Consider the following 17,295-nt stretch of genomic DNA (forward strand, 5'->3'; position numbering starts at 1 on the left):
GTTTTGCCAAAGCAATGATCTGATTTGCCTTTCGGAGTACAAACCAAACCCTTTGGCATATTCAGCAATAGCCCAAATTGCCAGTGACCTTTTTTTCATTGCTATAGTCTAAAACAGGATGGTGGGTTGGAATAATTTGTCTTTTGTAAGACTTGCTGCTTTTCCTGTAGTAAAAGGTGGATATGAGCTGTACTTTAAGGGCAATCAGAAGCTTTCTAACTGCAAGATGGGCATCTAGTAATGAGAGAAATACATGAATGAAGCAAAGTGTGTGCATTTCCTGATTTATACAAAGAAAGACTCTTGAACAGTTTCACAGGGCACTTTTGGAGCTAGAAAGGGAAGTTACAGATGAATCAGAGTCACTGCTGATGGGTTTGCTTGCCATCTCTGAGATCAATGAATATGTATGTCTCTACTGCAGAGCTACAGTGCAGTGCAGAGCTCAAAACTGGGATTAGGTACACACAGCTTGCTGGAGCTACCCTGGACTCTCCTCCTTTCATTCTGTCCACCTGTCCTCAGGTTCTGACCTGGCAAGATCCACCTGGCCACTGACTGTGAGGATAGTTCTACTGTAGTATGTCCATACTGCTTTGTTGCATCTTTCCCATAGAAAGATGTTTCCCTCCTTTTCCATTCACGTGCAGTGAATCTGTTCAGGAGACTGATCTGTCTGAAACTTATTCATTTCTTTTTTTCTCTGGTGTTGGTTATTTTCAGCTGTGCTGGCTCCTTAAACTGGTCCACATGTATGACCACCAATAACAGTGCAAGAAAAGAGGCTGGATTATGTGACTTCTGTTACAGGGATGAAGATGGGATCAAAACAGCTTGATGGAGCTACTGTGGAACCTTACCCTCAGGCTTGGATGCTTAAAAAGGGAAAAACTTAGAAAAAGAAGGACAGGTTTGCAAACAGAGTTGAACTCTGTGTGTAAAGGCAAGAAGAATTTAAGTCTTAGGGTAGGGAGACAACCCAGGCGTTGCTGGGGGCCTGGCTTAAGATAGGTATGTTATGTTTTAGAAGCGGGAAGGGGGAGTGGGGTTTAGAAGTGCAAACGTGTTTTAGGCCAGCTCTGGCTGAAATACTGAGCTGACTTCTCCTTAAGGTTGGATTAACTTGAGGAGGGACCTGAGCTACCATAGTGAGTGTGCCTTGACACCCAACCTGCTAAGTCACAATTCCCAGCCAGAAATATTCCCCAGAGAGCCAGAGAGATGGATAAAATGAGAGGATTTCAGCATTGTTCTTTTTTAAGTGGTGTCCAGTTGCTGTGTTCTTGGTGCACAAACAAAACTGGAGGTCAGGATGAGTCCAATATAGAAGGTCTTACACAAGTCTGTCTTTAGCCTGCCTGGTGTGTGGCTACCTGCCTCTGGGTGCAGGTAGAGGGCAGATACTAAAACTTGGAGAGGCATCCCAAGGCATCCTTTGCAGTGCTGACTGCTTGTGTGCGTTGGCTGAGAGCTGTACCTCACTGTGCTTCCAGAGCAGGAGTGTTTGCTGCTTTTAGCCAGTACGAGAGATTAGTAGTTCAGCCCTTTGCTGGGACAGACTGTTCCACATTATGTTGTGTCCATTAGGTTTCCGCACAGACAGAGAAACTGTTGGCTTTCCAAGGCACGGATCTTGGCCTTCCCTTGAAATGTCTTGATAGGCAGCCTGACCACATTCACTCAAAGATGGGGGGTGGATTATGAGACTTCTGGCTCCCTTAAAGGAAACAAACGCAATGAGGCTTCAGTAGAATGACAAATTACTATCAGGATCAGGAGGCAGGCAGTGCTCTGCATATTATAATGTGGTGTAAGTAGCTCTACTGGCTCCTATCTCTGGCTTATTTTGACATTTTCTGGCAAAGCAACACTGCATTTCCCCCCCCCCCCCCCCCCCCTTCTTCCCTTTCCCCATTATTTGTTTTGTATGTTTAATTGGCAAATTGAGCAAGTGTGGAAGCTTGGAAGGTTGTTTTGCCCGAAGCTTGGCTTTCTAACAAACAGCTGGCCCTGGCTCCAGAGTTTGTTCTGGACACTTGAAGGAAATGCATACTTTGCAAGTGGTCCGTTGCATGTCACTATGATGCTCTGCAGAAGTTCAGCTATAATGAGGTTTGTCTGGTTGCAAACAAGATGAACAGAAAACAGTTTGGAATTGTCTTTTTTTTCTTCCTTTCCAGTTGGGGATGCTGAGCTCATCTCTTATTCTAACTTCATTTCTTAAGCACACAGTTATCTTGTCCTCACTCACTCCTTTGGATGACCAAGGAAATAGTATCACTTTCAGTGCTTTGCTGTGTTTAGATTATTGGTTTCTTTCTTTTTTCCTTTGAGGCAGGGAAAAATCCATGGAAAAATACTGCTGGCCCACCTGTTTTAGGATATGCTCTGTCTGTAAAGAGTAGTATTAGACAGGACTTGCTGTCACTGGACTTCTACTGTTATCCCTCACTATACTTAATTATCCTCTGGGAGAGAGGTGGAAAGGCCTCACTAAGGTTATGCAAAAATAGAAGTAGGTGAGCAGTACGATGTACTGGATCCCCCTGTGCTGCTGTCCTACTCACTGAGCAGGATGAAGCAGCAGTACAAGGAGTACCTGCAAAGAAGTGATCAAAAGCAAATGGACTGCGAACACAATGCCCATAATTAGTGAGAAAAGGTTTTCTTTTTTACATGACTGTTATTGCTAATAAAAGTTCTTTTTCTCCCCTTCTTGAATTGTAAGTTTTAAGGGGGAGTAGAAACAGCTGAAAAGTACTAATCAATGAGCAAAGGGAGAGAGAGGTTGTCTCCTCTAGGTGGTACAGGCTTGTCTTGTTTCTGGGTTCAGACTTCCTGATTCAAATTTTGGGCTGATACTGCCAGGGTGGAAGAGGCACACTGGCAAAACCAGCGCCAGCAGCCAAAGCAGCACAGGGCAGTTATCTGCGCTTGGCCTCTAAACACTGCAGGGAGGAGGCTGCAGGACTTGTGGAGTGTGACCTGTGGAGATTCCCGGTAGAGCCACTGCTACGCTCAGTTAAGAAAGGTGCTATCCCAGATGTCCCTTTCTAAGGTAGGTAGTTATGCTGGCTGAAGGTGTCTCTCCTCTTTGCTTCTCACTAATTTAATACCTGTGGGCGTAATGACAGGGGTCTAATTCCTTTTCTTCCCTTCACATCCGCTGTCTGAACTGTATGTGTGGTCACTGCCTCAACTGGTAGAAGTCCAAACAAACCCACTTAATTTAACTAGTCTTCACTAGTTAAAGTGATTGCTAACAAGCCTTGCCCTTTGAACTTGGGTCATTTTTACTTAGGACTCGCTGCTGGTTTATTTAGTTAGCCCCATTTGTTTAGACCAACACTTAACTGTTGTATGACCTGCCCACTCTTAACGTTTTCTAGCAGAGGTGGAAGGCTGGGCAGTGACTGAGGTACGTCCTCTGTGGCCAGAATCATAGAATCAGCTAGGTTGGAAAAGACCTTTATCATCATGAAGTCCAACTGCTCCTCCAGGACTGCTAAGTCCACCGCTAAACCGTGTCACTAAGGGCCTCATCTACACTGGTTTTTGGGCACCTCCAGGGATGGTGAATCCACCACTTCCTTGGGCAGCCTGTTCCAATGCCTGATCACCCTCTTTGTGAAGAAAATTTGCCTAATATCCAGTCTAAACCTCCCCTTGTGTGTCTTGAGGCTGTTACCTCTTGTCCTATCACTTGTTACTTGGGAGAAGAGACCAACCCTACCTCACTCCATCCTCCTTTCAGGTATTTGTAGAGAGTGACAAGGTCCCCCCTGAGCCTTCTCTTCTCCAGACTAAACACCCCAAGTTCCGTCATCCATTCCCCATCACACGTGTGCTCCATGACCCCTCACCAGCTTCATTGCCCTTCTCTGGACCTGCTCCAGCAACTCAGTATCTCTTGTAATGAGGGGCCCAGAACTAAAGAATATGTGAAAGTAGTAGAAGTTATACCATTGCTCTTCTGTAAAACTGTCAGCATGAAGGGTGTGTATGGATTTACTTTTGTTAGTTTACGAAATAAATACCATGTCTAAAATAATTAAATCAGGACAAAGACTGTCAGACAGTTTTGGCAATAATATTTTCAAACATGCTGTCTGACCTGTGGTGAATATGCATGCACAATCACTTAGTCCCCAAGCATGGAATGCACTTCGAATGTAGCTGATTTCTGTTGTTGAAAGTTAAGCTAATTCAGATGAGTCAAAGTCCTCCCTTAAATTCGGTGTCCATGCATGGGCAATTACCGCAGCTCAGCTGTCTTGAATGTGTGCCTGATGCCTGAGACTCTCTCTTCATGTAAAAATTGGGAAAAATATGTGGCAGGCAAGCCGTCTTTTTGCTGTGCTTAATAACAGGGCTCAGTCCTAATGGGTACTGGTTGGTATTACTCGTGTGGAGACAGTACACTACATTGCTTTGGAGTTCCATTTACTGTCCTCCTGAGAGGATGGGGAACTGTGGCCATGAACAGCAACTGCTCCATGGTGCATTTTGCAGAGCAGGGCTATGTTTCTTCTTGTCCTTGTTGAACACTTCACTGAGGTGTGGGGAGACCACCATGCCTCAGCCTATCCTATAGTGCAGAACCCTGTTTCTAAGCTGGAAGTACTGCTGGAAGACTTTCTGTCAAGGGATTTCAATTTTCTCATTTGCCCAAGAGCAGGATCCCTCCGAGTTTTTCACTGGTGAAATCTAAGCCACAATTTGAGCAGGGAAATGCATCATTTGGAAACCTGATGCTGGAGAAATCCATCTTGACCAACAGACCTGGTATGGAGTGGCCTGTGTTGTCATGCTCTGCACACAACTTCTCAAAAGAGCACTTAAAATTCTTTACAACTTCAAGAGCACTTTGCAAGCATCAACCATCAATGCTGGTAGTGCCTCCCCTCTTGTGAGATACTAAAATAGGTGGTGTTATTCTCGACTTGAAACTAAGCAGATGACTGTAATGTAGTTAAGTGGGTTAACCCCAGGCTACCCAGTGCAGATAAAGACCTCGACTCCTGCCTCTGTATTTGACCACACCCTTAAACCTGGTATTTAGCCTGCAGCTTGGAGCATGTAAGTACTGCAGGTGAGGGACCATGGCTGGAGAGAAAACAAAGCTTTCCCAGGGGCCATTTTGCAATACAAAAAGAGTAAGAGTTCCATTGTGTCCTGGCTAGGTCACAGAACGCAACAGTCTCCAGCCAAGCCTTGTGGATGACTGCTTTGAAGAAGTAAAAGCTTACTGTATCCTCCTATGCAGTAAGCCTCCAGATGGACTTTAACTGGGCAAATGCTATTCCATATCAGCCCAGAAATTTGGGGCTCAGTGTGGATTCAGTTCTTTTCTCATAGAAGCCAGATGAAGTGAAATCTCTGGCTTCGGGCTGACTCAAGGCCCATGTCTTCTGCAGCTGAATCACACAGCTTCAATCACTAGAAAGCCTCTTTTTGACCAGAGTGTTTTGGAGACACCATCTCTTTCTGGAATCAGTGGAAAAAATATAAGAGTAACCAAAACAACTTCCGCTCCTGGTTCTGGTTGCATTTTCCCCCCCCAGAGAATGGAGGAATCTGGGCACATCAGCTATCTTGGCATGGAAGCAGCTGGCAACATTTCAAATCCATGGACATTTTTCCAGTTTTCGAAGAAGCTGTGTGTGGGTTGGAAAGAGAGCTGACTGCCTCCTACTAATAGATGAGCTTTGGAAATTCTGCCCTTGTTTTTAGATATTTTCAAATATTTGGAGAACAGTATTAAAATAAATGGCAAAATGATGATTACGCTTTTCAGTATTTCCATGCTTGCACAATAAGGACAGCACATGAAGAAGGAGCTGAAAGCTACATTATCGTTGTAGAAGCAGCAAAAGTGTCAACATTGATTTAAGAACAAAGTCACACAGACGAGTTTATTTGTTCCTGATCCTCCTCTGTGATACTTCAGCCTGTTTACACAGTGTTACCCGGACTGACATTTCCTATGTGTGTCCAAATTAGTTTAATTTAAAATTGCAATGTGTATTGAAGACAGAGGATTACATCTCATGTGCAGTAATCTCCCAGAAATTCACCATTGCTACTGATTAGCTTTTATTAATACCACCAACAACTGAATTCAAACAGAATGTTATTTCAGATCACATTAAGCTGATGATGAGTGCAACGTTTCTATTGTTTGGAGCTGACACAGATCCACTGGAAAAATGATTCCCTGTGAGGTACAGATGGATTTTTCAGCAGATCAGAACACAAAATGCATTTGTTTTAGGCTCAATATTCTAGACCAAGAAAATGCCCTGAACTGTGTCACATTGTCTTTTAAAAAGGTATGTTTCCAAAATCAGGGGCGAAAAGTATTCTGGATAATAAATAAATCCTTTCAGCTTCAAAGAGTCCACTGTGGTAAGGATGAATGAAAACATAGAGTTTAGGAATAGGAGGAAAGTGGTTTAAGTAACAAGACTGAATAGCAAAGCCCATCAAAGCCATTAAGGCATAAACCAACAGATTTTAAAAAGTGAGAGTTGAAGATTATTTAGCATGGTGTGGAGGCTTTGCAGAACCCATTTCAAATGAGGCTGGAACAAAAGAATGAGCAATTGCAGCTTTAGGGGAGATTTATTTCAGTGGAAGGGAAAACACTTGCTCTCTGATACCAATTAACCAACAAGAGGACGGCGTCACAAGCCCCTGATATTAAAAATGTAAATCCCAAGCCCAAGGGTGCCTGAAATGCAGGTCATACAATTTGAGGAGAGAATGCATAAAGAGATAACGAGACTTGTATTCAGACCACATCGGCTGCCTGATTATCTCCTTGCCTTCTGCCTATTCTGCTAGCTTACAATAGGAGTGTCAGGAGAGAGGAGCAAGAGGCTCCACGGGTGAACAGGATCACTTTGGGAAGTGGGCTGAAGTTGATCAACTGTTTGCCACAAAGGTTAGGAAAACAGAAGATTAAAACCTGACATGGAATTAAGAGGCAAACAGGTGAGGGAGAAGCAACATAAAGGAATCGTGGCACAGTTTTTGTACCCTACGACCCTAGGGCTTTGTGTGGGGCTTTAAATCAGGATTCCCAACAGAGGGCATGACAGGAGTCTTTTGGAGCCACTTGGAGAGTTAGGATGCATTTGCTTACTCTCGCAAGAGGTCATGACCTCAGCTGAGACCACGACATCCAGAAGGAGGGTTTCAGGGTGTCACAAGCAGCATGGGAATCCCATTGCAGATGTGTGGTTTGCAACTCAAAAGACAGCAGGAGCCAGATGGAGCACAAGGATTCTGGCTGGGAAACTTTGGACCAGCTGCTCGCCATGTTCAAGGGGGTTGTGGACTTGAGTGGGACAGCTAAAGCTAAGCATCTTTATTAGTACTGATGCAATTAGAGCCCACATTGTCCCCCTGAGGATCTGCCTGAACTGAAAAGCTGGATCTGGAATCTCTCAGGCCTTGGGCTTGAGTCCAATTGAGGCAACGTGGGCTATTTTGATAATACCAGCTCATTTCCATCCTGTCAGGGCAAGAGGTGACTGGTGATGGGTAGATGAGCTGAGGTTCTAGCACTAAGAGAATCACATCCTTATTCACCACAGGTTACCTGGGTTTAGTGTTAAAGGCTTTCAGTGTAGTTTCCCTGTAACTGCTGTGGTTGATAGTAACAATCTGAGGGTAGGAAAGAAGGGACAATATTGTAAACTCCAGAATATAACCTCAAACACAAGACTCAAAGAACCTTGGATCACAGAAATGCTATTTTTAATGACTGTAGGTGTTTCTTCATTCTATTAAGTAGACATGTTGCCACAAGACAGAGCTGCCTTTGATTTATGGTAAAGAGATTGCGATTGGAATTAAATGAAAATTCAGAGGAAAATGAATCTAAATAAGAATAATTGAAAAGATTCATGGTTCATTTGTGCTTATATTCATCATGCCTATTGTCTGAAGAAATACACTTATTTAAAGCCAAATGACAGATTATAATTTGCTAACTTTGCATTCGTGACATCACTGTATTGTCTGTTTCATAACCAGAAATGTTAAGCCTAAGCAATAATTTTTGAAAAATACTATTATAGAGTTATAAATGTCATTAAACAATAGACTGAGGTAGTGCCTTGGAACTTCAATCTCTGGATTTAAAACATTTCATGGAATGAAAGTATTCTGTTTAAAAGCAAAGCCTTGGCACTGTCTTTTCCATTGCTGTTATGCAGTAAGTCGTTGTTTAATTTACATCTATTTTCCACTTGTTTTAGACTCTCATCTATAACTTTTATTTCTTCTTTAAATTCTGAAAGTCTTCTTCTCCAGTTCTAGTAGAACATAACTCAAAGGTCCACAGCTCTTTGCTGGAAAATGTTAGAAGTGGATTTACAGTGCTGCTGGGCAATCTGAGGGTTGTAAGAGCAGAAGCTATAGTGGAAGAGGAAGCAGATACTTTGGTTCAGAAAGCGTGGCTGATATGACTGTGTTGGGTTATAATAATTGCATTTCCCTTTCAAAAAAACTCTGAATGTTTTGCAGAGCCCATGGCAATTTAATTTCTAGGAGCATCATTTTTTTCTGCACTTGGACTTTGAGCAGGTTCTACTCTGTATGGTACCATGTAAAAGCTAAACAGAAGTGGGATCTTCACTGTTTGAATCGTCCCTCTCCCCCATCTGAAGTCTTGCTGTACATCAGCAGTGTGCCTCAAGGACACTTTGACCGTGTTGAGAGCTGAAGCAGGGAGTTCAGTTAGCAGCTGAAGGAGGTTTGTTAGAGGAAAATCCCATCCTTCAGTCCTGTTTCCTACGTCCTCCCTAGCCTGATGGTGAGAGGACAAAGCTTTGAGTGGCAGATCAAATGTTTAATGATCTCCGTTTAAAGCCTGTAGTTTTGTCTTTTCTGAAAGTGTGTCTCCTTTAGAAACATTTGAAACGTACGAGCTACTGAAGGCTTAGGTTATTCGCCATATGGCCACTAGAGGGAGCAAGTGGCCAAGGTAATGCTTTCCTTAAGTACCGTGAAACGCTTCCGAGTTGAACAGAATACAACCACCTCCGCGGACCAATCTAGCAAATGCCTTTAGATGCTCTGTCCATTTTTACCTCTTTTCTCTTTCTTAATACAGAGGAGTGGCTTCGAGGCTTCATCCCCTAAAATTAAATCTTCCTGTTTTCACTGGCTAAAGCTGAACAATTGATACCAGCACATACTTTTCCCTCTGATGGAGCAGTAAATGTCAGAATGCTCTTAGTGCAGCCATTGTTCCTGTGGGCAGAGCTCACATCAGATCTTAGCAGCCTTGCTGGAGATATGGGAGGATTTTGTTAGTGGTCTGAAGTATTTCCCGAGATGTGGTAGAAGTAATGTCCACATTTCTGCCAGTGCTGTGGTAGCACACTGAGGTTTTTAAAGATTTCTGTAGTAGTTGCACTTGCTCATGTTATTACATATGTGCTAAGCTTCTGTTGCTCATACTGAATACTGGGCAAGGGTTAAAGAGGACTCCTTTCAGTGGGGCTGACGTGCTTCAAAGGTGGATGTTCTTGTTCTTACTGATAGGTCCCTAATCGAGAAGCTGAAGAAATGGGATGAGAAGTTTAAGGAAAACCCTCACTCACTGGAATCTTAACCTACACTTTAACATCCATCTGGGACCTCTTCTTATCACAGAAACTGCATTTCACCAGTTATTTACCCTAGCAAATAACCAGGCAGGGCATTAAGAATGGCTGTAGTGCCACACAGGAGTGGGCTGTGAAACAAAGGAACTTGCCAGGGCCTGAGATCCTGTCTCAAAATTGTAATTGCTTAGGGAAAGTGATTCTCTACTTCATAAAATGTTATGTACTGCAAAGTGAGTGACTCATCAATATGGGGATATTACCACTAACTCATAATGCAGCTCTCCCCTCTAAGGGCAGAAAAGCTGGGGCCTGATTCTTTTCCCATCAGAAATTATGGGAGTTTTGTAGATGATTTCAATGGAGACTGGATCAGACCTTGGTTATTTTTATGGGGTAAATGTCCTATGCATTCAGGGCTTATGCCATTACAAAGACTTATGTTTGTAATAAGAGACATATTGCTTTGGATATAAATACAGCCATGAGTATCAAATACAAAACAATATTTAAGCACATTGAGCCAAATTTGTCCCTGTTGTAATTCCAAAAACTAACAGAATGACACCAGGGACAGCATGGAGGTAGCATAGCAATTCAAGTAGTTGATAATAGAATAAGCTTTTAATTGTCCTAATCTAACCCTTTGTCCCTCACTCCCAAATTTTCTGATAGCAAACATGAGTATTCAGAAAACCAGCCACCCCAGTGGCTGTAAAGGGAATACACTGGTATGACTATGACTAATACAATGTGACATGACAGAAGATTCCTTATGGGTTCTCATGCATGGGGAACCCAAAAATCAGTTGTTATTAAATATGTGCATATCTTATAGAAGATTTTCTTGTCATGTGTTTTGCAGTGTCTCACTTTATGACTTCCATTCCTACAGTCTCTGAGCAGCCCTGTTTTGTCCTCACAAATACCCCTTGAAGTCCTGTGGTTCTTATTGTGCAAGTGAGGAATTTAAGCACAAAGAAAGAAACATATGGACAAGATTCACAGGGGACCTCACTGTTAAGAGATCTAAGTCGAGGAGGGAAAGTGCCAAAGCTTACATGAGCTGCTGAACAGAAAGTCTCTCAGAGCAGTGACAGGACAAGGGGGAATGGCTTTAAGCTGACAGAAGGGAGATTGGGATGAGATTTTAGGCAGAAGCTCTTCCCTGAGGTGTGCTGAGGTGCTGGCACAGGGTGCCCAGAGAAGCTGTGGCTGCCCCATCCCTGGCAGTGTTCAACACCAGGTTCATGGGGCTTGGAGCAACCTGCTCTAGTGGAAGCTGTCCCTGCCCGTGGCAAGGGGTTGGAACTGGATGAGCTTTAAGGTCCCTTCTAACCCAAACCAGGCTGTGATTCTATGATTAGAGCTTACGTGCAGGAAAAGCAAGGTGTGGAGATGTAGTAGAATCCAGACCAGCTGAATATGCTCTGTGTGAGTCCAGCAGAGAGCTGAGGGAACAGAGAGACTAATCCTACCTGATGTTCTGCAGACACCAGGGCACAGCTCTCCCCAGTCCAATGGTGAAATGGTCTCAAATCTTTTGTCCTTAACCCTGAGCAACCCATAGATTTGACAATACAGGTGCGTCTACCTTAATCCTGAACAGACCTCAGCATTGTCTGGGTGGAGGAATGATATTTAAAGCCAAGTGCCTTTGTTTTCTGCTGATCTATAAAGACAGTGTGTGCCAGGAATTTGAAGCTATATATGCACAAATGGTAAATCCTTGCATGGGTCATGAAAGTTAAAGTGCTGAGGGCAGTTGTGAAAGTTTAAAAAAGCCAGTCTATCTTATTTTGAGGGCTCAGTGGGGTTTGGGAATTACATCAGTTTTGCTAAGCTGCTGTCTGCTCTCCCTGGAGGAGAATGTTATGTCTCCATCCAGATACTTGCATATCCCTATTTTTATGCCATCTATGCCACAGTTACAAAGTTTTAGTCAAGCATGATGAGACATGACAGGGCACACTTTATTGAATAATAATGCTTGCCTAAGTGCCTTTTCCATCTGCATTTAAATGCAGTGCATTTGAAGTAAAGCAGCAACTCCAAACCGTGTTTTTGGGTGTCTGTAGCAGTGGGTACCTCATTACTCTTTGCATGTTATGCAAATTAAGGAACAAGAAAGAAAAGTATTAATATTAAAGAAAATACCTACCTGCTGCAGAAATCAGTCCTCAGCAGAAACTGTGATAACTTTATATTTGGAGGGAATTCTTTTTCTTAGCATTTTCCTCCTTTCTGTATTTTTTAAAGCATTTATATTACTTAAAATGGATCTTTATACACCAGAGGTCTTTAGGAACCTGGAGGAGACGAAAGCCTGTAGCAGCCCTTCCTATGCTGACAGTTTAAACCTAAGAAGCTCTGACATTACTGGGAATCCTTTTGAAGTGGCTGCAGCTTGAGGAAAATCCAGCTGTTCCAGAAAAGGAGACTTTTCAATTAAACAACATCTTCCTTTCGATCAAAGATAGATTTTTAAAGACTTTTAAATTGGCTTTACACTGTTCGTATTAAGCAAGGACTGGATTTCACCTCTTGCCTTTTCAGGGCTGGAGAGCTGAGCCCCACTTGGGCTTTATGCCAGATGGTTAGCAGACTGGAACCAGAGGGATGGGTTATTTCTTTTAATGGAGGAAAAGGAATTGGCAGTGGGAGTGAGCTTATTAAATTGTCTCGCTCTGCTTTTATGAATGCATTTGCAGAGTCGGTAGGTAGACTCACAACTAACATTTTCACCAGCAAAACAGCCTGTTCCTAACGTGGGCTCTCTTATGGTGTTTCCAAGCTCCTGGCTGAGCTTAATGCTCCTTTCTTCCTGCCAGGTACAGAGGCCCTTTTATTTTCTGACCCCAAATTTGGTTTCTGTCTTCCAACTTACTTTCAGCTCCGTGTGTGTTTTACTGTGTTGCAAAACCATTAAGGTTTCTACTGTAGACAGCTGAGCCAACTCCTCTCTTACGCACCCACAGTCTATTAAGGAACCATTTCAAAAAGGTAGCACACCTCTGAGCCACCTTTCTGTTGGTATTTTTGTACCTACCTTGAAGGTATCTACATCTTTTTTAATTTGCTGTTGTCCCTCTCTGGAGTAGCTTGAAGGTATTTGACTTCGGATGTGCTAGGTAATGTTGTAGCTGTTAGTTGTTAAATTGGATATAGTGAGATTCAATACCAACTGAGTGAATAGTAGTAGTGACTAAATGATTCATTGAGCTTGAGTACTGACATAGGCTACCCAAAAGGTCATTTGTTTGAAGCCTCTTCTAACAGCAACACATAACAGAATTTTCTGTCAGTATCAGATTCTTTTTCTCCTCTGCTTGGTGCCGGGTTTCTCTGTGGCTTCTAGAGGAGAGCCCATCCCACAAGTGCTCTACAGCTAAAGAATTGCTCTTGGACTGAATAAGGAAGGCTCTTTCCTGCCATTTAACAGAACAACAGGGTCCTGCCTCCCTTCTGCTTTGCAGACCTCCTGAACTCAACAAAGGAGAATCTATGACTTTAGAATCAAGTATAGCTTCTTCCAATTAGACAGTGGCATAAGCCATTGGGCCCATTTTATAGTCAGTCTGGGCTCCTGGCCCTTTTAATTTGCAATAAAGTTTACTGAACAGTTTGGCTAGGTACCGAGTTTTATCTTTTAAACTGAGACTTAACCCTATTAGTCTTTTACTTAGGTCTTGGCAAGAAAATTTGACTGGGCATCTCAGAGAAGTTATGTGCCATGCACTTCGAATTTTTAGGTAGCTCTGATTTACTAAATACATAGTTTCCCAGTTGCCCTTTATGTTTTACCTTCCCTCCTGTTGAATGACCATTTTCCTAGCCCTTGGCTATGAGGATCTTGCCTCTCAAAGCTTTGGTTCCCACACGGGAGCAGACACAGAAGAAAAAGATCTTAGGGAAATTCTGGAAAGTTACCTGTCTGGAACTGGGCCAAGATCTTTTTGATTTGAAAATGACACTTTTCCTCCTGTTAGAGGGAGATCAGGATCTCAGTTTGACACCAGATCTCAGTTTGCACTGATGGAAGGATGTGGTAGCACTGCTGTATGCCCAGGGTATATAAGCAATGGAACAGGACAGTCCTCAGAGCTCCTGCAGAAATCAGAATATGATGAATTAAGAACATTAATCCCAGTTTTGCCTCACCTAGAGACCTTGGAGGGATTGTTTGTCAGTGCACAGTTGCTGATATTTACTGCATCTGACTGAACTTCAGTGAGCAGAGAACTTCCCCTACCCCCACACACTTTTCCCCATCCTCTGTCTTGATGATCCCATGGGTTTGAAGTTCATCTGTGGAAGTAATATTTTTCTAGTGGGATGCTTGTCACATCCTGTCAGCTACAAATTGCTCTACTGAAGGTGCAGAAATAGCAACCCTTACCTGTTATATGTGGCTTGGGCTTTTTCTTCTGTGAATCTCAGGACAGTCATTTGCAGCAATTCCCCCAGCAGCTCGCAGTGTGATTTAACATGTTGGGTGGTTTTTAGGTCTTTTGTCTGCACCATCAGCTGGCATCAGCTGATTTGGAAGGTGTGTTACTGCCCTGTGCATTGGTAGAATGTGTAAGGTAGAACATGTCAAAGTGAAGTGAGGAGAAAGACATAGAAACCTCATTACCATGGTAGGAGGGTTAATATTTTAAACAGGTTTCCATTAATTTTTTCTGCCTATTCTGTGTCCCAAATGTATCTGGTCTTTGGAAAAAAGAACACAAAGAACTGTGATATCTACTAATTTGTTTTTCCTTGGGTTGACTTTCAGAAGAGACATAACCCGGTGCAGCACACGCATGAAAGCCAGTTTGGTCCGCTCACGTGGAAAAGTGAGTGGCACAAGGCCTCTGTGAGCACTGAGGGATACAGAAGAAATGTGTTTGCTTATGGCCAATATACACAAATCCAAAGTCTTCACTGGGGATTTGCAGCACTCCATGAAGTGTCTGACACACCAAATGCATGTGCTAGAAATCCCCAGACTTTTGTTCTTGCACACAATCCTGGCAGCATAGCTGGTAATGCAGCTGGTATTCATCTTACACGTGTAGAAGTGTGAGGAGGTAAGAGAGAAGACTCCACTGAGGGCAAAAAGAAAAAAAAGGGCTTTGGGAAAAAAGTTACCATTATCCTTGTCTTGGATATATAAAAGGACAGGCAAAAAATATCATCAGTTAGATTATTCATAAAGGCATATTCCTTTTTATAAGCTAGTATGATAAGTAGGAAATATATTTATATTTTAAAAAGATACAAAAAACATCCTAAAGCCTTATATTGCTTTCAGGTACTTCTATAGGTCTTCATCTGAATAGGTCTGCTCTGGATTTGGCTTTGCTTCTTTTCAGTTCTCAGGTAACAGAGGCACATCTGACTCAGATGTTAAGGCCTGGAAACCCATTTATAGGTAAAAATACATGCTTATTGCAAAGGGACCAACTCCAGCCCTTGTAGTGGGAGTGTTGCTCACTTAATACTGCTGCTGTTGTGTCGCTCACTTAATACTGCTGCTGTTGTGTCCAAGGCTTTGCAAGCAGCTGCAAGAGCTGAAAACGATCCAGATGTTTTTTCTCAGTGTAATAACTCTGCCTGCAAAAGGGATCATATGCATTGTTCCTAATCCGTTAAAGGTAAAGCCAGATGGGTTGGTTTAAACTGATTGTTAACCAATGACCAGTTTATTGATTATTGGGTTAGCAAATGATAGTAGAAAATGAATCAAACTTCTCTGAAAGTGTGTGAGGGGCTCACTTTCAGGCAAGGTGATGTCATCCCTTGAGGACTCACAGAAAATACCTTGGGAAGGATTTTACAGTTAATGTCTTCCTGCTTTCCTGCCCAAGAGAGTTTCATGGCTGTTTGTACTCCTTAGATGCCAAAGAGCTAGCGAATGTTTGACTCTTGCCTTGACAAGGCGTCTTCAGGATTGGAATGCTGCTGAATTGAGACAGCTGGTGTGTAGGGTAGGCTGAATGTGTATGTGTGCTAAAACTGGGGTTGGGGTTTGGGGACAAGGTGAGTTTGGCAGCAGATAGGAGAAATTGCATATTATGTTAGGGAAAGAGGGGAGGAGAGTAGAGGTGGATATAGCTGTTTTGAGCTCACAGTGGAACAGAAAGGCAAGGCTCAAACACAGCCACTGGTAGTCACTCGAAGAAAAAATGAACAATGCTATCTTAAACAGATAATTCGAGCTGAGCAATTTCACTTTGCTCGATGCAGATTTGGGGAGAGCTTTCATGATGAGCCTTTTTGCCAGTGCCACCAGTATACAGGTGGGACTCAGTTTAGGTAAGTAACAGATACTGGGTGTTGAGAACGTCCCCAGGTGGCACAGCCATCTCTGGAAGAGGGTTCTTGCTGCAAACTGGTAGAGTTTGTGCTGGGTTGTGCTGTCATGAAAAACCTGCTGATCTCTGAGCTGCCCAACCCAGCAGTCTCAAGTGAGGCACACTGGAAGAACACAGCGATGTGGACCTGACTGTAACAGACACAGAGCCAGCTCACAGAGAGATCGAATGGCTGGCCCAAGACTGCACAGGAAATCTATGCAGTATGGAGAAATAAATGCTGATCTCCAGAACTCCAGTTCCAGCCTCTGACTGGTCCTCATCCCTCCTGGGCAGCTGCCTTCTATTGGGATTTCCTGTCCATGGCAGCGTGAGTTTAATCGATTAACGTTGGTCCTTTGATAGGTAGAACGGTCAAAAAATGAAAGGCTCCTAGAGGAACAGATGGTAAAGTTTCAGTTTACCCTTTAAACCTTCAGTTTACCCAATAGCTCTGCTGCTTTGGTGTTGAGTTTTGGAAGTACCACTAGGAGTTCTAAAGCCCAAGGTAGCAGCAGAGCCTGTTGTTCTTGTGCAACAGTTATGGTGGGGTGCTTGGGTACAGGGAAGTCTCCTTGTCTGCTAACACAAGGACAGTGTTGTGTTTCACCTCCAGAAGGCATAAATCAACATGATAAATAAAAGATGAATTATCAGGCTTTGGAAGGGCCCATTTTCAAAAGTAAGGAGTGCAAATCAGTGCATTCATGAATCAGAGGGGTGGAATGCCTTTCCTAAGAGGACAGGCTGAGAGAGTTGGGGTTGTTCAGCCTGGAGAAGACAAGACTCCAGGGGGGCCTTATTGTGGCCTTTCTATAATTAAAGAGGGCCCATAAGAAATATGGTGACAAACTATTTAGGGCCTGTTGCGACAAACCCTCATCATCTCTGCCCTTCTCTCATTGGATCCATGAAACCATTCCAGAAAAGAGACACTGAAGTGTTCTCACAAACTCATTAAATGAGCTAGAGAGGGGTTAATGGTAGAGCTGCTGCACACAGACCTGCCACTGTTCCCGAGTGGGAAGTGTGTTCATAGAGGGTAGCCCCGGTGTAGGGAACCCAAACTCTAGAGACAGGGACAGATCCTCATTCCAGGCACCTGACTTCAGAGAATAACAGTTTTCATCAGTCCATTGGAGGAATGAGTTTCCCTCTGTTGCCTTTAGATGCTGGCTAGAGAACTCGGTCTTCCTGAGCTTGAAACTGGTCTTTCCAGAAGCTCCAGCACCCCCCCTTTTCTGGAAACTGAGTAATAGCCAAGTAGATGGGCTATGAGCTAAGCAGTGTTTTATAGGGCAAAATCAGCTCCATTACACCTCCCGCTCATGGAT

The sequence above is a fragment of the Pezoporus flaviventris genome, unplaced genomic scaffold, assembly GCF_033815535.1.
Source record: "Pezoporus flaviventris isolate CSIRO_AGI_PZ_B2104156 unplaced genomic scaffold, CSIRO_AGI_Pfla_v1 ptg000031l, whole genome shotgun sequence".
NCBI classification, from domain to species: Eukaryota; Metazoa; Chordata; class Aves; order Psittaciformes; family Psittacidae; genus Pezoporus; species Pezoporus flaviventris.